The 23,547-nt window shown below is 39.2% G+C and overlaps 1 protein-coding gene and 1 pseudogene across 1 annotated transcript in view; both read left to right on the top strand.

Moving 5' to 3' along the window:
- LOC126765067 (alpha-methylacyl-CoA racemase) overlaps window positions 1-23,547 on the top strand; it is a 129,729-nt gene that overhangs the window by 95,080 nt on the left and 11,102 nt on the right. The gene's annotated exons all lie outside the window — the stretch shown is intronic.
- LOC126765087 (uncharacterized) lies at window positions 20,304-23,463 on the top strand (annotated as a pseudogene).

Genomic DNA, 23,547 nt, shown 5'->3' with positions numbered 1-23,547 from the left:
ATGAAAGAGGGTAGTTAGGGGCTGCTCTTCGTTTACTGTTCACTGCCATCCAGTGTCAATTGTCGACATGGTTAAGCTAATTGCACTGCTTATGCACTCAAACCGCAGTCTAAGACAGTAAGAAAAATTCACTATGCGCGCACTTGTTATTCGGCTCGCTGACAATACTGCACTCAAATTAAATTAAATTTATATTTCTTTGCAATAATATATTTTAAGAAATTATTGAAATTTTTGATGAGCTTGAAAATTTATTTGCTTCTGTTTTCAACGCCTATTATTTTGATCATTAACTACATTAAATGACGTACAATACAATCTAGGGATTCCCCGTGAAATACTTATAAACGAAAAGGTTTGTCAACTTGCGAGAATGACGACCAGACTAATATAATTGGTGGATTCCCCGTAAAACGTAAACGAAAAGGGTTGCCATCTTGTGAGTTTTAATTCGCTATTTTATTATTTAACAAAAGAAACAATTTTACGTAACGTGTTGTAAGAAAGGCCCCCTCCAGGCCCTGTAACACATCGTAACGTTTTACGAGACCCCCCCAAATTGCGTTACGTAATACTTGAACGCTCCCTTAGCATGGACGCCTTTACTTGAAAAGGCCCAGCAAAATCGACACCTGTGGTGGTGGAACGCAGAGCGGAATTGCAGCGTTCATAATCTGCGTTCGCATTTTTATACCCTGGACAGGGTACATTAAGTTTGTCACAAAGTTTGTAACACCCAGAAGGAAGCGTTGGAGACCCTATAAAGTCTATATATATATAAATGATCAGTATGTTGAGCTGAGTCGATTCAGCCATGTCCGTCTGTCTGTCCGACCGTCTGTCTGTCTGTATATATACGAACTAGTCCCTCAGTTTTTAAGAAATCGCTTTGAAATTTTGTAAACGTCATTTTCTCTTCAAGAAGCTGCTCATTTGTCGGAACTGCCGATATCGAACCACTATATCATATAGCTGCCATACAAGCTGAACGATCGGAATCTAGTGCTGGTATGGAAAACTTTTGCATTTGACAAGATATATTCACGAAATTTGGTATAGATTATTTTCTAAAACAACAATGTAATCTCCGAAGAAATTGTTCAGATCGGTTCACTATAGCATATAGCTGCCAAGCAAACGAAATGATAAGAATCAAGGGCTTGTATGGAAAACTTCCGCATTTGACGTCGTATCTTAACGAAATTTGACATGGATTACTGCTTAAAGTAATAACATAATCTCCGAAAAAATTTTTCAGATCGGATTACTATACCATATAGCTTCCATACAAACTGGACACATAGTTACTAAAAGAAATGCACCTGTGAAGGGTATTTTAGCTTCGGTGCAGCCGAAGTCATTATCATCCAATATTCTGTGATAGGTGTCGAATTTTCGACTTTCGGGGGCAATTATGTTGCGCATTGGCGATTGTGACGAGAATCGGGTGATTCTGTTAACCATCTGGGGCCATTCCACCTTTGGATGGTGGTGGAGAGATGCAGGTGTTTGGACCCTCTTGTACCTAGATCAGCAGGATTGTGAGCACTGGTTACGTGTCGCCAAGTGGTTGATCCTACTAGGTCAAGTATTTGCGACGTTCGATTGAAAATTTAGGCTTTCCACGCGTGCGGTGGCTTTTCTAACCAGGCTAGAACTATTTCGGAATCGGAATTTGCCATGTTTAAGTAGGTCTGCACTATGGAAGCTAGTTTTGCTAGTGGCAGAGCGCCACAGAGTTCAAGTCGTGGGAGACTTAGTGTTTTTGGGGCGCAACTTTTGCTTTTGCCACTAGTAGGTGGGTTGTAGTTGCGGTATCGCCTTGTGTGCGCACATATATAGTGGCACAGTATGCCTTTTCAGAGGCGTCGCAGAAGCCGTGTAGTTCAACTTTGTATTCGGGGGAATAGTTTACCCACCTAGGCTTATCTTGACTGACCTAGTATACATTTACAAAAATATTAGTTAATAAAATTGAAACTTTAAAAAATTAACTTATGCCAAATATCTAGAGGCCCAAAAGACCATTCAACTTTCTTGGTTCTGCACTCAAATTTATAACTGGTACAACAGATCATGACGATCTTATCGAAATAAAAACGGCAATTAATATGCTAATAGAAAATAATAACAAACAAATGAGCACTAATTCACAGTTTGAAAGAATAATTGAAACTCTCGATCCTAAACCAATAAATGAGAATTTAATTTAGAAGAAATTTATAATGAATTGCAAACAATAACAATTAACCATGAGGAGTTTTTTTTTGCGGGTGAGGGGGTGGAAAATGCCTTCCGCATCATCGGTGCTATCGTCACAGCAGCGGTATGTGCCACTTGCAGGTCACTAGAAACCCCCCTCTAAGGAACCGTCGCCCCACCCTGGGACCGCATTTCCACAATGTCATCCGCGTAGCCAATTAAATATGATTCGTCTGGCATTTTTAGTTTTAATATAGCGTCGTAGCTAATGTTCCTTAAGTCTGGGCCTAGAATGGATCCCTGTGCTGCTCCTGACGTAACCGCTAGCTGTCGTGACCCTTCTTTAGTTTCATAGAACAGTTTTCTGTTGCTAAGGTAGCTCCGCACCACAGCCCTGAGGTAGTCGGGTATCTTGAAGCTTTTTTCGAGAGCGTCGATCATGTCCACCCATCTAGCACTGTTGAAAGCTTTTCGGACATCTAGAGTCGCCAGTAACACTATTCTTTTATATTTATGCCATCTACGCTGCGCTGCTTCTACGCTTTCGATGATGCATTTTATGGCTCCTATTGTTGATCTGCCGGGTTTGAAACCATGTTGTCTAGGGGACAGTCCTCCAGCTTCGTTAATAGCCGCTTCGAGTCTGGGTTTTATTAGGCTTTCGTATAGCTTTCCCGCTGTATCAAGCATGCATAGTGGACGGACTCCTTTTCCCTTACTGATTAGCACCAGCCGTTGCTTTTTCCATGGTTCAGGGAATATTCCGGTTTCAAGGCAGGCGTTGTACATGTTCAGCAGTACTGCTGGGCGCTCTGCAGCAATTATTTTAAGGATTTCTGCTGGGATCCTGTCCGGGCCGGGTGATTTGTTGGCCTTGAGCTTGCCTGTGGCTAGCTGCAGCTCTTCAAGGTTGAACAGGGGGATTTGCGGAGATCTTAGTGTTTGTTCTGGATCACTAGCCCTGCTTTCGTGTGTGGGAAATTGTGCGTTCACGATGTGATCCATTTTGACAGCGGTTAAGTTAGGTGGCTTTGCTCGAGCGCCGAGTTTCTTTATAACTACTTTATATCCGAGTCACCCAGGGGTTTCTGTTTATATCCTCGCGTAGTTCCTCCCATTTTTTCTTTTTGTTGTCGGCGATGGCGTGCTTCAGCTCCTTTTTTGCTGCTTTGTATTGCTCGGCTTCTTGGTGTACGGCTCATCTGGGCCTGGATCTCGTGTATGATCTGCGAAGGCGGAGGCATGTGCGTCTGAGTTAGGCGATATTTTCAGTTTACCAGTAGACTGCTGCCTTATGTTTGCTGTGGGAAGCCTTGGTCATTGATTTTTTACAGGCTGTTGTTATATTAAGCATTGTATGCTCGAAAATTTCTTTTGCATTTTGGGGGGAGCTGCTAGATGGGTTTTGGTCGTCTATTGCAGTATTTAGCTGCGAAATGTTCCACTTCCGTGTCGCAGTCTTTTTCCTGTACTGGTTAGCGTTTGTTCCAGTATCGATAGTGAAGGAGATGTACTGGTGATCGCTGCCAGTGTAATCCTCCAGGATTTTCCATTTCTTTATTGAGCCTGCCAAGCATTCTGATGATAGAGTGATGTCTGGTGTAGTTTCCTCGCGTCCCGGTCTTCTAAACGTGGTTGCATTTCCCGTGTTGAGCACTAATAGCCATTTCTAGGATGCGCTTTCCCCTCGAGTCCGTATTTGGCATACCCCACTCTACGGCTTTGGAATTTAGGTCTCCGGCGATTATTAGTTGACCTTCTATAGACCTGGCTGTGTTCTCAATATTGTCGAGCTTTTCCTGGAATTCCTGTATGCTATCGCTTGGCGTCAAGTAGCAGCTAATTACTGTAAAAAGGTCGCATTTGGCCCAGACAAAACCATTGCCGTTCCCTTTGTCTACAGTGATGGCGTTACTCCCCGGTGGTAGCCATATAGCGGCTGTCGAGCTGCTATCTTCCAGCCAGGTACCTCTCTCTTTCTTTTTGTATTGCTCGCTTATGATGATTAACTTGTAGGCGTTCTCCCTCACCATTTGCGAGAGTAGTGCGTCAGCAGCCTTGCATATATGCATGTTGGCCTGTAAGATATTCATTTGTTTTGGTATTTCCTATATACCATACATTTTGCGGAACCCGGAATATGGTCAACTTTTTCGTGTTTAGCCTCCACGCAGAGGCAGCATGAGGGAGGCTTTGTGCACTCTTTCATTTTGTGACCTGGTTGGCCGCATTTTATGTAAACACCTTGTCCTCTTCTATCGGGCCCTTTGCAGTCCCAGGTTAAGTGCCCTGGTCCAAAGCAGCGAAAGCATCGTTTTGGGGGTTTCTTTCAGTCGCAGCCTGCAGTTAACCCAGCCGATTTTTATGCGTGTCGCATCAGTGTGTCAGCCTTATCCTCATCGAGCGTTACATATGCTCTGACCTGCTCTCTTATATTAGGTGCTGTTATGCTTATCGTCAAGTCTCCGGTGGAGTCTTGTAGCACTTTTTTTACAGCCTCTGCTACTTCCTGCTTTGTTGAAAGGGAGTCGAGGTCTCTGATCTCTATTGTGGCTTTTGATTTAAGGTCGGCCACAGTTGCGGATCCTCGGAGGGTCGTCTTGAGTGCCTCGCAGAAACTGGCTTTTGTGAATTGTCCCTTCTCCAGCTCCAGTAGTAAAGCCCCGGCTCTTGTTTTGCGGATCCCTTTGATTTTCACCTCTGCTTCTCTTAGGTTTACCTTGCTACGGATATTCTTGAGGACCTCAGCGTAGCTGTTTCCTTCTGCTGGCTTAATGATTACGGCCTCCAAATGTCGATTGGGCCTGCTTTTTGCTCTCTGGTTTGAGACGGTATTCCTCCTTTGTTATCCGCCCTCTTTTGGGTTTTTTTCCGTTCCTTCGGTTGTGAGTGTCTTCCTTGCTTTTTTGGGCAAAACTTTCTGCCACTGGCCGTCCTTTTCGCTTATTGGTCGCACTGTTTCTCGAGGCTCCACTGGGCTTGTCGCCCGCCGCTTCGAGGTTGTTGGGTCTGGGGTCGTGATCCGTCTGCTAAGAAGTCAGCGTCTTTTCTCGTTTTCTGCGATGAGCCAGTTTCTACGGTAACTCTTTATTACATCAAAGAGTTCGTCCAGCTGTGCCGCTCCGATCTTGACATCCAAGCTGACGTTCTTTTGCTTTGCCATCGCCGTCTTTATGATTTGTACAATACTCTTACATTTTTTCAAAGATTCCTCTTCTGCTCGTCTATGTTTGTTTTGCTGGTGGTTCCTGTGTGATAGGAGTTTCTTTTAAGGCTATCTTTTCTCCCGATTTTTCCAGTTGTTTGGGAGTGATGGCCAGTGTAGGGATAGTAGATCTAAGTATCCTACTACTTCTGCGGAACACGGTCCCGTATTCCTCGTCTTGAGCCTCTTTGTTTTTTTGTTCTTTATGTTGTTGATTCTGTTGGGGTTTTTGTTGTTTTTGTGGTGTACGCATTTTAGATCTAATGGATCTCCGCTTCAAGCCGCTGTCTCCGCACGTTGTAACAGTTGCCCTTTATGAACCCCGTGGTTATCTATGCAAGCAGGGAGGCTACGCTAGGGTTGACACAAGTCCTTATGGGAACTTGTGTTCAGAGCCAGGTTTAGGCACGAATCAGGAGCTCGTCTCAACTGAACCTGTAAGGCCAAAAAATTTTTGGCGACGTGCATTGAACGTACTTGAAGACCTGCCAGGGTTTTAACGAGACGGAGGCGAGAGCAGTATTAGCCTGCCAGCCACTTCTGTAAGATGTCTCTCTTACCTACTGAGGTGATAGAATACTGCCCTCACCAGCCCTTTGTCAGACTAGTCCATTATTTGTTTCCAGTATTCCATAATCAGAACCTAACTGATGGGCGTTTGCCCAGGGTTTTCGCTGTCGTCTGTGCACTTTTGGTGCTGCTCACTGTATGGTTCCCTCATCGCTTTGTTGCCTCCCTCTCGTGGGTAGGTTCTCCCTCGGTGCAACCCCAGTGGGGGTTGTGGACGCTTATTTAAAGGCGGTAGTAGCCTGAGCTCAGCCCCACCTATCCATGAAGAGTAGGATCTTCTACTAATAAATATATTGGAATTTTCTGATATCCATATTTTTTACCTAGCATGGGCTATTTACAAATACCTATTACAAATATAGACTATTTAAAGTATTTATCCCTTTTATCACAAAAGCATGGTAAAATTAATTTAGATCCTAATATAGCAAAATGTAATGATTATCAAAGAGTTTCAAAATGTAAGAATTTTTTCAAAAATTTTATTTGTAAATCAGAACTCTCTGATAATTGTACTATCAAAATATTAAACGATAATTCAGCACATTGTGAAACAATGAAAATAACGCTCCACTCAAAATCATAGAAAACGGTTACATCTTGACATATTATGAGCATTCTTGGAATAATATTACATATTGCAACCATTAACAATAACTCAGAGAAATCATACACAACTAGCACAGTGAAAAAGATTGAAGGGTTATTTGAGATAGAAATGAACCCTTTAAGGGCGGTATTCTGGTCTAGAAGCATGAATTTCAGGTAATTTTTAAAGTGTCGTAAAAAAAGGCAATTAATATTTTTAGCATCCTTTTTTTTATCAGTTATTTGTTAATTTTAGAAGAGTACAGAAAAAAATTAAAAACTAAAAGAAGTAAAAAATTTCAAAAATTATGAGCTGACGAAGTGGGGGGTCTCTAAAAATTTCCACGTGACCATACCCATGATTTCTAGTCCTAGTTATCTGAAACCACAAAAAAAAGGTTATTAATCTAGAATAATGTCGTAATGGCCGGAACTACGTAAAAGGGGGAAAATTTTTTTTCACAAAATTGCGACTGCCTGAAAAAAATGTTTTTTGGATCACTTTTTCTGACTATTTTGAATTTTTTAAAAATAATAAAATACACAAGCCTATAAATAAGACTCTATAAACATTTCAAGTAAATCGGTCCAGTAGAACCTGAGAAATCGTGGGTATCGTTCCGAAAAAGTCAGTTTTGAGAAAAACGAGTTTAAAGTTTCGCGTAAAGTCTTTTGTTCGATTAGTTTCGGCCTAACCAGTTTGGATGCCGGGTCAAAAAAGAGCCTATATCTCCGAAAATAATTTGAATTTCGAAAAATCCTCTTGTACACATATTCTTGAATAGTTAAACTTTGAATATATAAAAAAAGAATATTTCGATTTTTTGAATTTCTAGACCAGAATACCCCCTTAAAACAACAGCAAATATCAGCAAAGTGAGGACGCTTTATTTTATGAAGGAGGGGAGTTAGCGACGCGGAAAATAGCCTAAATAAATATCACACTTAACCTAAAGAAACATGAAAATTCCCAAATCCAAAATGCAGCTGACAGAATGCGATAAGAGATAAGCTGATAAGTCTAACAAAACTATATTAGTTTTAGCATGTAAGCAATAATTTTCATAGGTATAATACCTGTAAGATTGTAAAAAGTGGTCAGTAAAGATGTATAAATAACACAGGCAACACCAAAATAAGTGCACTGCCTAAAAAAATAATATATACATTCTTTTATTCACAACAAACTAATTGTTTGTTAACTCGTGCTGCTGCCAAAAGCGTCTTTGGTCATATCTTCCTTTTGTTCCGTCGAGACGTTAGCGCAAATCAGTGTTCTAATGAAGTATGTAGCTCTGATGCGAACTGTGGCTAGAATGCTAGGGCTTGGCGACTGAATCTTTCGTTAGGAATGGTTTCTACGTGGCCTGTCCCGAAGACAGAAGAGAAGTAGTTTAGAACTTGTTCGTACACAATTTAATAGCGACCAAGTTGTTTTAAAACCCACGAACGCTCACAGCCACATGTCTGGTGAACAGACGCTGCAGTTAGACCCTAGCGATCCTTTCAACCGAAAATGTCCGCGTAGTTCCGCAGAAACTTACTGTGTTTTAGCTATAAACCCAGGTCCATAATCCTTCCGCAGAACCTTTCACTCAAAAACTCGTGACTTCGACTTATCAGATGTTGTCGTCATCTATGCCTCATAACAGTCCGATGTAGCAACTGTTGCTTAATATTGTTGTTGGTGTTAATACTGGTTCCAAGATAGACGAAATTATTTATTGAGCTACACGTTCAAAGCAAGGTGCTGCAAAACAAAAAAGGGTGAAAGATGAAATTTATTTCTTATAGTGTCAGTCTAATACGTTACTGCACTCGATTCTCATCATCACCTATTCAGGACAATTCTGAATCGGTATTAGAAAACAAAAAAGAAAATCCTGGCAATTTGTGGACACCTCTCCAAGCGGTATATGACGCAACGAAGAATATGACGACCCAGATCTACCAGAAAATTTTAAATCCTTGGCTTACGCAAAATGCGAAAATAGCTTAGACTAATATGAAAAGTCTCTGATCTCTGATCAATTAAAACTTATAAAATCAATTGCACCTACTCCACAACCGAGAGTAGTGCTGCCACAAAGACAAGCTACAGAGGCAAGTTCAGGCATTCACCTTAAAGTCCCAGCATGCGACACAGATATATTTCATAGAGGTTAGGAACAGTGGCCGTCCTTCCGGGACATGTTTACAGCCGGGTACATAAACCATCCAAAATTATCACAAACGCAGAAATTGTATCACCCCAAATACAAAATCAAAAGTTCATTAAAACCCAGCTAGTAGCAACAATAATTTAAATAGAACAATATAAACAAACGTCATGCGAACTATGTAGAGGGGGGCACAAGCTCAAATCTTAGGAGGAATTAAAAATAAATTTATATTAGCCATCGAAACATTTTCTTAAGAACGGAAACACTTTATACCAGCTGTTTGTCACATGCGCATACGCTTAAAGATTCCGAAAGCAAATTTAATTGCCTATACTGCCATAAAATACATCATTCAATGTTACATATAACAAATTATTTCAGCTTACCTTAAAATATTGTTAAAAGGGTCACGGGATTAATTGCAACAGCAAGTCCTGAAACAACAAACCCAGAAAGTCACCAAGAACCACCATGCTGCTCAAATTCATTAAAAACTCAAACACTACACAGCTAGAATCAAAGTGGGGTACTACTACCCCCAACAGTCGTCTCCTTCCAACACCGATCTGCTTAAATTCAGAGCCTTAATATACCCAGGATCACAACCATCTTTTATAGCGTCTAGGGTACAAAACAGGTTACGGTTGCCAACAAAACTAGCCAATTTTGAAATCACGGGAATGGGCGGAAGACTATTTCAAAACTCAAATATAATCTGTCTCATTACCCTCATTTTCCTTCAAAGCCGATAAGCGCATACAAGCAGAAGCCATTCTCTTACCGCAATTAACAAATATATTTCCTAGCTATCATATAAATATCAAGCATTGGCAAAACGTTTCACACCTAAAGCTAGCAGATCCAAACTGCAACACCCCCGCTCAACTAGATCTTCTATTAGATAGCGATCTCATACCATAGAGAATACACGAGGGTATTTAGAAAATATCAGACATACTTCGTCCGTTGTGAACTAATTACGGAACCAGTCACAACAATGACAATTCAAGTAGAGGAAATCTCAAACGAGTACCTCAATTCACAATTGAGAAAATTTTGGGAATTAGAAGAACCCATATCAGTCACAACCCCTAAAGATCAGTATTGTGGAGACTTTTACAAAGCCACAATAACTCGGTTAGGAAATGGTCGATACGTCGTACGACTACCACTTAAACACTTAAACAAAAATTTCCTAACACACTCGACTTAGGTCACAATACAGCAGTTTCTAAAGAAAGGAAAAAAAACCTACTTAAAAAATGGGAACTCAAATCAGAATATGATGGTGTGTTAGAAGAATACCTCTATTTTAGTAAACCTAGGGGAAGAAACGGCAAATACTACTCCTTTTACTTACCACATCATACAATAGTAAAGCCACACAAAAAAACAACAAAAGTAAGAGTTGTCTTCAATGCCTCAAAATCCACTAGCTCGGGGAATTCTCTAAATGATATCCTATTTACGGGACCTACACTCCAAACAGACTTAATGCTCCTGATATTGAATTTTCGTACATTCAAATTCGCATTTGTTTTCATGTTGAAAAAATGTATCGGCAAATAGTCGTCTATAAAGACGACCAATATTTTCAACGTATTATGTTCCGAAGATCCCCCTCAAGTTCACTACGCGACTTCAAATTAAAAACAGTTACCTTTGGCGTTAACTGTGCACCATATCTAGCCATTCGAACACTCCACAAATCGGCAGAAAACAGAAAGTCAGAATTTGCTCTGACAACTAAAGTGTTAAAAACTCAAACGTATGTAGACGATATTCTGTCTGGAAGTCTCTCTCACAAGCACACGAATCTTTATCACAAGTAATAAAAGCCCTCAAATCCGCAAGATTACGGCAAATCACCCTAATATTCTCAAAAATATACCAAACGAAAATTTGTTGGACACTAATTCCTTATATTCGAAAAGGAAAATACAACAACCACGCTGGGCATCCAAAGGAATGCGATATCGGACCACTTTTCATACACGACTGAGTCTATAACCGCATTATCCGCCATAACAAAAAGACAGATTTTATCCTCGGTGCCAAAACTTTTCGACTCCGCGGAATGGCTTTCGCCAATTATGATACAAGCGAAAATCTTAATACAAGAATTATGGCTAGATGCAACCGACTGGGACGAACAAGTGAAACCTCTTCGCTTAGAAAAATGGTCCCAGTTCCCAAGCAATCTGAGTGACATTTCTCAGATAGAAATTCCATTTTTGTAAAATATTCCCCCGAACGCAGAGTCGAATTACACGGCTTCTGTGACGCCTCTGTGAAGGCATACTGCGCTATTGCTACTAGCTATGTTTGTTCAAATATATTGAACAGGCTTTTCTTCGCCAATGCTGAGGCAGTACAAAGCAAATACATAAACAAACGCATAAGGATACATACATTTATATGAGACACGTATACATTTATATGCAATACGTATGCACTCAACAATTAACAAACAAACATATTTACGTAAGATAATATATTATCCTAAGATATGCATTTAGGCAATTGAATACAAATGTGCATGTACACTTGAAAACAACACCATAAACAATGTACTACATACATATAAACATGCACACATACACATATATTAAGATAGATAAGATAGTTCTTAAAATTGTATATAAATACGTGAAAATTCTGAATAAAATCAGACTAAAATAGTTCTCGTAGAATGAAACACTTCTCGTAAGAAATATTTGTTAAAGCTTGTCTTTTGTTCAATGTTTGCACACAAAGTGACAGCGCGCCAACAAGCCACTTATTAGTAGCAAAAGCAAAAGTGGCTCCTTTAAAAACACTGAGTCTATCATGACTTGAGCTATGTGGCGCACTACTACTTTCCAAATTAGTAGCCTTGGTGAAAATGCATTTTAAGAGGACAAAATGCAAATTACATCTGTGGTCCGATTCAGAAAATGTACTAACCTGGTTAGAAAAACCACCACATGCATGGAAGACTTACATTTCCAATCGAACGTCACAAATACTCGACCTAATGGGTTCAGCCACTTGGCGACACGTAGCCAGTGCTGACAATCCTGCTTATCTAGGTACAAGAGGGTTAAAGCCCCTGCATCTCGCCACCACCACCTTATGTGGAATAATAGAATCTCCTGATTCTTGGCCCCAATCATCCCTGCGCAACATAATCGCTCCAGAAGGTCAAAAAATCGCCACCTTTCACACATTATTGGATGAAGCCAACATCCTTGAACGATTTTCATCGTTTCGGAGAGCCCTCAGATGAGTTGCTTACATGTTCCTATTTAAAGAGCAACTCAAAACGAAAGTCACCTAGAGTTACAAAAGGCAAAGGTCGCACTAATTGCATATACTCAAGCGCGCTACTTCAGCCGCGATATATCACTACTAAGAGAATCGAAGCCGATTGATAAATAGAGCTCACTCTTAGTTCTAAACCCATTTTTGGACACGAAAGTCTGCTTCGTGCCTAGAGTCGGCTTGTTAATTCAATCCTAACCTACAAAGGACGCCACCTCATAATAATTCCAGAGAGGTATCCATTTGCCATATTATTCCTGAATTACATCCACATATTAATATATTCCCCGTCTTAAGCCCCAAATCAAGAAAAGCATCTTCACATGCAAGATTTACACTACGCACAAGCAGAAGATGCGAACTCAGATGATGGCAGCACTTCCACCTGAAGGTAAAGGTGGCTAAGGTCTCCCACTCTCATGAAAAGCTAGGTGGCTGTCTTGGTATATTTCACGATAAAGGCAATACACCGTAATCTATGTAGTAATCTGACGACGGAGGTTTTTCTCGCGGCATTTGGTCGCTTCGTCGCTCGACGTGGCTTCCCATAAAAAATCATGAGCGATATGCAAAATATTCATTCGAGCTCAACGAGCCACAGAAAAACAGTTTGTGGATTTCCTAAAACAGGTGTCACCCGACATCTTACAAAAGTACGTCCCCCAAGGTATCAATTGGCAATTTGTAACCCTTCAAATCTCACATCAAACGAGTAGCTGGAAATTAAAAATCCTTTTATGAAGAGTTCACAACGTTATTAAATCGAATTGAAACCCCAAAACCCCTTAGATTTCACCGCCTTAACTCCAGGGCATTTTCTTAAAGGAGCACCCATTCTGGCCATTCCATTGCCAGGCGTGGTGTCGCTATCCCTAATAAATCGATGGGAAAGAATTAAAATTCATAATTTTAGTCGTCAATGGAAATACGAATATATAAAGGATCGCCACAAAAGGTAGCGTGGGAAGACTCCTGAACAAGCGCCAAAACTTGGAGATTGTGTCCTCATCCATGATGATTGTCTGCCCCTACCGAACGGCGACTTGGTACGGAAAACGGAAAGCTAACCAGATCACTTTTGAAGCTGTGCTTTCTACTAACCTCCGATGACCGCGAGAAACACGCCAAAACCGGCCATTAAAAAAAACAAACCGTCAAAAGTAACAAAGAAAACTAACAAAAATGGTCGATCAATGCGATGACCCATTCATGCCACATATCGTGGCACGATTACCAATGTAAAATGTCTGACAGATAGGTGTAAATAACCATCTCCTTTATACAGATGGACGAAGATGATAGCAACGCCAACCGTTCCACATTGGGGTAAAATGTGTCGATTTTGGAGATTAATTCAAAAATCAAAAATCAAGGTACAAGTAAATTTTTGGTATCAAACAAAAGTAGATAAAATTCTACATCACTAACTGAACAAATATTTGGCAAAAAATTTACAGTTTTCTTGTAATATTCTCTTAAAATTGCAAGTTTATTTATTTTTGTATGCGCACAGTGATATACGTGATTGTTTTTCATTTTTCGAAGTTTTTTATTTTCTTTAACTGGACAAATCCTTAAAAAATTGTAATAGAGCCTTCTTGTTCAGGTAATTTAGTAAATACAAAAAGATTTCATTTGTGTTTTTACGTGTCTCTAAGTATTTTAATTTTTTTTTTTGGCGAAAGCCTTAAAATATTGGGATTTCGACCTTTTATGCAGACATATAGTTGTGAGTTAAGCGGGGTAAAGCAAATCTTGTTTCATTCCTGTAATCTATGACTGTTGTAGTTTCTTTTTGTAAAAAAAAAAGTTGCGCCAATACTGCGCACTTTCTCAGTATATGCATTTCTTTATGCGAACTGCCTGGTCAAATATACACGAATACGTTACGATAAGCGGCAGTTTAAATGCATAAGAACATATTCCGGATTAGTCTAAAATTCGCGTTTTACTTACATATGTATAATAATAAACATCATCACATACATTTTTGAAATAAAATTTTGATTTCTTACATTTTGTAATAATTAATTAATATGGCATAAGGTTCTTATCTAAGGTTTAGGGTATATGTAAAATCATGATAACCGACATTGTTTTTTCCCGCGCAATTTTTATTACTAATATATGACATACAAAGAGACGAGAGAAATAACAATAGTGATGTATATTTAACTGACATGATGAAAGCGATACCGACATTGACTACATTTAAAGAGGATAAAAATATTATTATCTTCCTTATAGGAACCAGTTCTAATGTAATTTGGGTTCCTCGTCAAAGTCTTTATGACATAATGAAAAACTCTGGCTGTGATAAATTTAATGAAAAATTTGAATTTTTAAAAGAGCAATTGAAAAAGCGTATTGAGCCATCTGATGAATTTATAAAAGAGTTTGATGATAGGATAAAAACCTTTATTAGTCAATTTAAAATTCGTTGGAGCAGAGCCAATAGGCATGAAGAGCGTTTCCTTAGAATAAACCAAAGTTGGCTGGATTCTTCGATAGGTTTCACCCATTCACAAGGAATGAAACGTGGCTGCAAAGAACTTTCATTTGAAGAATCAAATGAGAAAACGAAGCAAAAAAAAAGTAAATTTTTAAGAGATAGTGTGCCTTTGCCTTTATTAGCTTATGCTGCACAAACGAGTTTTAGAGCTTCAGGGCAAGTGAAAGCGTCAAAGATAGTGAAGGAGGTTGCAAGTTCACCATCGAGAGCGAAAAAATTTCATAAAAGTATTGCCAAATCATCACTATCACAGCAAATCCAAAGAAGACGCTTTATTTGTTTTGGTGGAAGAAGGTTATCTCGACAACAGAACAATGTTATGAGGCAATCTTCTCCAGATAGGTTTCCTTGCTATTCATATGTCCAATCAGCAAAAAAGGATTGTTATCCTAGACGTGAGAGCATGCATTTTTGCGAGATTTCAGCACAAGCAAGCTTGCGAGCCCTTTTAGACCATACCACTGAGCGTATAACTTTAGCCCAAAATAACGTAATTAAAACATTGAACGATGAGGAAATGACGAATTTATGCTTATACACCCAGTGGGGATTCGATGGAAGCTCTGGACACAGCTCATATAAGCAAGCGTACCATAATCCGGGTGCAAATGATTCATCAGTTTTCATCACCTGTATTGTTCCAATCAGGTTGATTTGTGGAAGCAAAATTATGTGGCAAAATTCGCGCCCAGCTTCTACCAGGTTCTGCAGGCCTTTTAAAATTAAATTTGTAAAAGAGTCCACAGCTGTTTCTAGAACTGAAAACGAAAGAGTTGGTATAGAAATACGAAATCTTGTGAATTTGGTTATACCTTATGGAAATAAATATTTGGAAGTTAAACACAATTTAATTTTATCTATGGTTGATGGAAAAGTATGCAACGCATTAACAGAAACAACATCTACACAAAAATGTTATTTCTGTGGAGCTAGCTCGAAAGATTTTAATAAAATTGATGAAATGGTGAAGAAAGTTGTGAAAACAGAAAATTTACAGTTTGGGCTTTCAATACTTCATGGGTGGATTAGGTTCTTTGAATGTCTTCTCCACTTATCATATAAATTGTCTATAAAAAAGTGCAAGCTCGAACAGAAAGCGAGAAACTATTAGTTTCGGAAAATAAAGCACGGATTCAAAAAGGATTTAAAGATAAAATTGGTCTGATTGTTGACCAACCGAAACCTGGCCTTGGGAATTCTAACGATGGCAATACAGCTAGGCGTTTCTTTCAAAATCCCGAGATGTCAGCAGCAATTACTAAAGTTGACATAAATTTGATTAAAAAGATGCATACAATACTCGTAGTTGTTTCTAGTGGGCACGATACTGAGGTACAGAAGTTTCGTGACTACGCTTTAAATACAGCAAAATATTTCGTTGAATGTTATCCTTGGTATAACATGCCTCCAACACTTCACAAATATTTTATCCATGGTACAGAGATAATATCGCACGCTATGTTGCCAATCGGACAATTATCAGAAGAAGCTCAGGAAGCTCGAAACAAAGATTTTAAGAATTTTAGAGAACATTTTTCTCGCAAATTCAGTATAAAAAAGCAAATGAAGACATATTTAACAGACTTTTAGCCAGTTCTGACCCCGTTATATCAACCACATGAAAATTACCAAAAAAAAAAGTGCAGGATTTACCCGAAGAAGCATTAGAGTTGATCGTGATAGAGAGTGGCAATAATAATGAAGTTGATGATGACGATGATGATGAAGGCGATGATAAAAATTCAAGCTAAGACGACAATGATCATGAATATGATTACAGTGATGAAGAAACAGTTTATATATTTTAAATAAAATTTGAAGCTTAAAAAATTAAAAATTTAGAAAACCGATGTTCAGCATATTTTGTTTTTTAAGATATAAAAAAACAATCAAAACACTCGAATTGCATTATTTTCTTACTTCTTTATGATTAATTAACTAAAAAAAATAACTTTTTCATAACTAGAAGACTTGTGGTAATTAATCTCCATTTTGAGTACCCCACTGTGCGACGGACGGATCAGCTTCAACTTTCGTGATTTCGATACGATCTCGCTGACATCAACTTTTTTGCGTTCCTGCGGTCCTTTTCAGTTGCTATTTTCTTTGGGCATTTTTTTTCTTCAACTATAAGGTGAGTGCCGCGAAAACTTCCATTTATCATTATTTATGACTTAACAAATTACCCTCGTTTTCCAACTAAATGTATTAGCTTCAGTCAGACAAACTCCCCAAGCATTATTGTTGGACGCGATTCCCCTCATGTAGTTATATGCCGTAAACATAATTGCGACGTGCCCGCTGTCAAAATTAAAACGCATTGATGGGGATTCTTCTTCTTCTTTACTGGAGGAGAAGCGCTTACGCGGTTATAGCCGTGTTAACAACAGCGCGCCAGTCGTGTCTTCTTTTCGCTACGTGGCGCCAATTGGAGAATCCAAGCAAACCCAGGTCCTTCTCCACCTGGCCTTTCCAACGGAGTTCAGGTCTTCCTCTTCCTCTGCTTTCCCCGACGGGTACTGCGTCGAATACTTTCAGAGCTGGAGTGTTTTCCTCCATTCGGACGATATTACCTAGCAAGCGTAGCCACTGTCTTTTAATTCGCTGAACTATGTCAATGTCGTTATATACCTCATACAGCTCATCGTTCCATCGAATGCGATACTCGCTGTAGCCAACGCGCAAAGGACCACAAATCTTTCGCAAAACTTTTCTCTCGAAAACTCGCAACGTCAATTCATCACTTGTTGTCATCGTCCAGGCCTCTGCACCACATAGCAGGACGTGAATTATAAGTGACTTATAGAGTTTGATTTTTGTTCGTCGAGAAAGGACCTTACTTCTCAATTGCCTACGCAGTCCGAAGTGGCATCTGTTGGCAAGAGTCATCCTGCGCTGGATTTCCAGGCATACATTGTTGATGGTGTTTGCACTGGTTCCCAAATATGCGAAACTATCTACAACTTCAAAGTTATGACTGTCAACAGTGACGTGAGTGCCAAGTCGCGAGTGCGACGACTGTTTGTTTGATGACAGGTGATATTTCGTCTTGCCCTCCTTCACTGCCAGACCCATTTTCTGTGCTTCCTTGTCCAGTCTGGAGAAAGCAGAACTAACGGCGCTGGTGTTGAGCCCGATGATATCAATATCATGCAAATGCAACAAGACAGAGGTCCGAGTCAATGTTAGGACCTCTGAGCGCGCGCACATCTAAAACACTGGAGAAGTGTCTTCCGTCTACACAATATGATCGATCCGGTTGTTGGTTTTTCGATCCGGAGACAGACAGGTGGCTTGATGAATCTTCTTATGCTGGAATCTAGTACTACAGATAACCATATTTCGGGCCCCTGCGAAGTCGATCAGCCTCAACCCATTTGGGAATGTTTCCTCGTGGAGGCTGAATTTAACTATCGTCGTGCCAAAGATACCTTCTTTTCCCACCCTGCCGTTAAAGTCGCCAAGCACGATTTCGACATCGTGGCGCGGGCAGCGCTCATAGGTGCGCTCTGAGCGCTCATAGAAAGCATCTTGTTGCATCCACTTACGGCCACTGTAGTAAATGCCACAAGGACCTAGTCGTCTCAGTCGTTGTCTCCCGTCCATCGTATTTCTAAGACGGCGGTGATGTCAGCCTTCACTCTAACGAGGACATCAACCAGCTGGGCAGCAGTACTTTCGCAATTAAGGGACCGGACATTCCAGGTGCATGCCCTCAATTCGTAGTCCATATTTCGATTGTCATGGTCGTCATCAAAAGGGGGGTTACTCATCCGAGGCTTGTTGCTTCTTTTCACGGGGGGTGTTTTGTTACGTGACGGGTCCCAAACCCAACGCACAACCCTATGTAGGAGTTTTTTCGCCTTCTCACTTTAGCTCGCCTTCAAACGGATGTTCTTAGGCTACCCAGACGATACTTGGTCAAAAACCGGAAGTCGTGAGCTGCTTGAGCCATGTGTAAAGGAATCGTTTCTGGCCACTCCCAAGTGAATGGTGATCAGAGAACTTTCCTCACTTGCGTGAACTTCTACACATGATCCCATCCTCTAAACACAGTATAGTATAAATCGCCAGTCTGAATAAAAATTTGTTTAAATGACGACACCCCTATTTATCAAGGACCGCGTCGAATGTCATATTCTGATAAATGCACCGTGGATCAGCAAATTACTGAATAGCTCATGAAGGATATTATCCAACCCAGCAATGCCGAGTATACTGGTTGCTAAAAAGGATGGTAGTAAGAGGTTACGCTCCGACTATCGTCGATTTAATGAAAAGGTGATGAAAGACAATTTTTCCATGCCGCTTATACCTGAGACAGACATGTAGTAACAATACCATAGTAAAGGTATCATGGTATTTTGTTTACTACGTTGGTGACACACACGGCAATGAAGTAAACTCAAATACTACTTTTGTTTCATAGGCATTAAATATTAAAAAAAAATTGTAAAGAGTAAATATGTAGATGTGTGTTAAGGAGAAAATAAGTACAATTATATCAAATACTGTAAAGTTAATCTATTTTCATCGCAAAAAAGCGCTTTGGTTAAAGTCTCTCTAAAATCCTCACATAAAATGAGACATTTCCTGCTTTTCCGGAAGAAAAATTGTGAAAAATATTTTGTTTTCCATTTCAATAATTAATTTTTTAAGTCATTTTGACAGAATATTTCGAAGAGCTTTTGTGTAAAAGCTTTCAGCAAAGTTTGTTACCTGTTTTTTTAGCTGTATTTATACAAATACCACAATGATAGTATTGTTCCAGCAAAATACTACATTGCTCATATGTTATTTTGATAGTATTTGGTGACACACATATGGTATTTGTACCATATATGGTGTTGTCACTACATGTCTGTCTCGGGTATTATCGATGATGTATTCGAAATATTGCAGAGTGCTTGCATATTCACCACACTTGAGCTAAGAAATTTATTCTTTCACGTGCCTATTGAGGAGGGTTCGATAAAATGCACTTCGTTCGTAATCCATCAAGGCCAATACGAATACTTGTTTATTCGTTTATGTTCACTTACATGGACGATCTCATTATTCCCTCTAAGGATATAGATCAGGGCATAGCGAAACAAGAAGTAGTTCTGGAAAGGCCGACACAGTTTAATTTACGAATAAAATGGGAAAAATGTTAGTTCTTGCAAACTAAAGTAGACTTTCTGGAATACATCATTGAAAACGGTACATCGGAAGCAAAGACGAAGGCGATGAAAAGCTTTCCCATGTCCACTGATAAGAAGGCGGTACAAAGGTTTCGGGGCTTAACCTCTTATTTCCGTCGATTTATCGAAGGGTAAGCAGTGGTCCCTGAACCACTACTACGCCAGTTCTGAAACTTTATAATCCTAAAGCATTGACCTAAGTTCATACTGACGCATCTATTTTCGGGTACGGTGGGGTTCTTCTACAGTGAGCAGGAAAACCAAGCCGGTCGAGAAGAAATTCCACTTTTGTGAATTGGAGGTATTGACAATAAGGGAGGCACTTAAGACATGAAGGGTTTATTCAATGGGAGTTCATTTTAAAAACGGAATAATGGAGTTCCAGTAAGGGTATCTTGTTGCGCGATGATGTCATATGATTATGAGACACATGATTATGAGAACATCGCAGTTAAGTAGAGATGTATGCATTCCATTAGTGAAAAGCAGCTAAGACCTAGGCCAAGACTGGAAGGAAGAAGGGGCTTCTAAATTCCATAGCGAAAGAGGATCGGTCATTAAGAACTTTTAACCTTGATCATGTTGAACCAATGGAGCGAACAAAGAAGGCTTATAATTATATCGTGGTTATAGTAGACCGACCGGAAAACCGCGTTTACAGTTAACCTTTTCCAAAGCTACTGTCAAATAGAATTGAGCACTTGTTAATTGCAACCGGTGCGAGGGAATACTTTTTTTACGAAGTAAGTAATCATACCATTGTTATCAAAATTGTGTTCCGAGGAACCGAGTAGCTGGTATAATCACGTAGGCAAAGTACAGTAAGTCATCAGCAACACCCCGCCGCGTAGTATAAAGCTTGGGCCTTTTAGAATACTAACTGGGGTAGATATGAGAGTCAAGGGGTTGTCGGAGTTGAATGAGCTACTTCAATATGAAATAATACAGTCTGCTTTCGATGAATTAGATTCAGAACGCGAGGAAATACGCGGAAAAGCCAGAGATAAAATTACACCGATCCAAAGAGAAAAAAATCGTCGTTTTGACAATAGGAAGAAAAAATCAGTTAATTACAGAGGAAACAAATTGGTCGCTGTTAAGCGCACTTAATTCGATAGTGGACTTAGACTAAGTCCTACGTACATTGGTCTTTATAGAGTTTTGAGGGTTTTAGCAAAAGATCGATACGAGGTTGAGAAGATTGGTGAGGGTGAGGGGCCTGAACGAACAACCACCCATGCCGAATACAAGAAGCAGATTCGAGCCTACCGTATAGTCAGGAGTTTCGATGGTTGGATTGTTGCAAAAAAACCATAAGCGGGAACACTGACTTAAGGAACGAAACGAGGACTATGAACCGTGACAGCGAACGTGAAAAGTGAAGAAACAAAAGAATCAGAACGAGACTTGAAAAAGAGCAGTCGGCAGAGACAGACGCGCTTCAGCCGACTACTACACCTAGCCATATATTTTATTTATTAAAAAAGAAAAAATTTATAATTTAAAAATAAAACGTGTTTCTTATATAAAAAATGTAAACCCACATTTATCTGCATGAAACGGCACATAATTGCGACGTGAACGGGATTTTTTGCCTGCGGATATCTTCCCGGCGACTTAAGTTTATTTATAATTTCTCCGTTGGTTCAAAGATTTCAGAGTTACATTTTCGGTCAGTTGTGACAATTTGACAAAGTAAAAACGTGCAAAAACAAAAAAAAAACAGTTCGCACGTGTCTACGTATTTATGAAATTATTTAGCAAAATTTAAGTGTAAAGTGTAAGTTATAAAATAATGATCCGCTGCCAAACAATACAGTTGACGGCAATTGTTTGTCATCTAGCGCCCCAACACAATTCGACATTCCAGTCTTTATGTAAAATCTTAAGAAACAAAACAAAAGATATAGCTCTAGTTTGTGTAGATGGTCATTTTCAATCTGTCTGCTTTCTTTCCATTCATATACGTTAGGTTGAGCAACGATATGTCATGCAATTCGGTCCATAACTCGTCACAAGTGTCGCAAATTATGCGTCCAGACTAGATACCGTATGCTTCATCTCAATGTACATTTTAATTATTGTATACATCATGCTGACAATTTTTATTATACGAAAAACAATTTTCTCCATTTTCGTTTTCATTTTAAAATTATTTAAAAAAATAGTCACAACGAAATACTGACAAATTTCTCGTCGCAATTATGTTCACTCGCTCGCATTTGACGCGGGTATAAATCAGATGTCAATATTCGTCGCTCCATCACAAGCTGACCCTCGGCAATTGCCTTAAGCCATAACATAACACGGAACTCTTTGATTCCAGTTCACATTTTTTATAAAATTTGACAATGGTGCCACTGCGTAAGAAAATAAGTTTTGAGATTTTTATTGTATTTCCTGGGTATTTTTCGGTTTCCATTCCACAGAGAATTAAACATAATTAAAATTGGTTTAAGAAGCAAGATATTCCATACATAATAGGCCAAATATATGTATATATTTCCATCAAAATGAACTTTCTAAGCTCAATATAAAAGAAAATAGTTTACTATTTCAAGACATTTACACCCCTATTCTGTGCTTTTGACAAATTAATAAAATATTGACAATTAACTCAAATATTTAACAAGCGAGAAATATTTTGGTATTCTGTGGCAATCTTATTAAAAGTAAAAGCTTCAATTCGTAATGCTTTCCCCACACGTATGGTGAAAAAAATTATGTAAATAGAAAACAGCTGATTTCTATTCAAATTATTCGTTAAAATGGACAGTTCTGCAACGTAAGTTTCCAAAATTTAATTATTAACAAAATTTATAATTTAACTTTTATTTTATAGTAAACCCAAGCACGAAAGAGCTACGCACGAGCAGCTGGAGGCATATGTGTTGTTTTGCCAAGCACACCCAGAAATTAGTACGAGGAAAAATTGCCCAAAAGCGCCTCAACGGATGAAGGAGTTGTAGCAACAGCTGGCAGAGCAACTTAATTCGTGCAGAGGACCAATACGAAGTGCTGCAAAATGGAAAGAGGTAACATTTTAGTTTATTTTTCGTTTATTTATTATATTGTGTTAATTTATAGACGTTAGGCGTTTGGAAAAGCCAACTGCGCACTCAAGCAAGGCGGTTGAAAATGACTCAAAGGCTCACAGGTGGAAGTCCAAGTTCCAAGCCGATGACGGACTTCGAAGAAATGGCTTTGTCTACATTTGGCTCGGCCGCTGTAGATGGGATGCAAAATGTACAAAGCCTAGGTTTAACGCCAATTGAGCAAACGGATGAATGCGCAATTTCATCACCCACGGGTAGTCCTCAACAATTATGCAGTCAGGTAGATGCAAGCCCAAATCCCGAACACCATACAGCAAGTCCATCGACACCATCTACGTATCTTAGCTTGGAAAACCAGGTAAGTTTTCATTATGATATAATTACAAAATACATATATAATTTTTTTTGCAATTTCTTATTACGTTTTTTTCTTTTTAGGATGCTTCAACTTTGGTGCTATCACGAAGTGCACGAAATAAGCTTATCAGCACTTTGATAGCTGATATACCAAAAAGGAATGCTGCTGAGGAAGAGAGGCGACGGGAGCATCCTGAAATGATGCAGGCCACTCAAGGCCTAACTAGTTCTATAACAGAACTTATAAAATCGTTTAATAGTAATGAAAAATAATATCTAAAGTTTAATTAAAATTGAAATAACGTATGTGTAACATTTTTATTGAATTAAGTTTAGTTTTTTGTTTTATAATAGAATAAAAAAATGGAATGGAAATTTCAATTTGTTTTCTTTTAACAAAAAGGATAAA

This window comes from Bactrocera neohumeralis, unplaced genomic scaffold, assembly GCF_024586455.1.
Source record: "Bactrocera neohumeralis isolate Rockhampton unplaced genomic scaffold, APGP_CSIRO_Bneo_wtdbg2-racon-allhic-juicebox.fasta_v2 cluster10, whole genome shotgun sequence".
Lineage (NCBI taxonomy): Eukaryota > Metazoa > Arthropoda > Insecta > Diptera > Tephritidae > Bactrocera > Bactrocera neohumeralis.
Note: the sequence above shows the minus strand (reverse complement) of the source record. Positions and strands in the feature narration are given on the sequence as shown.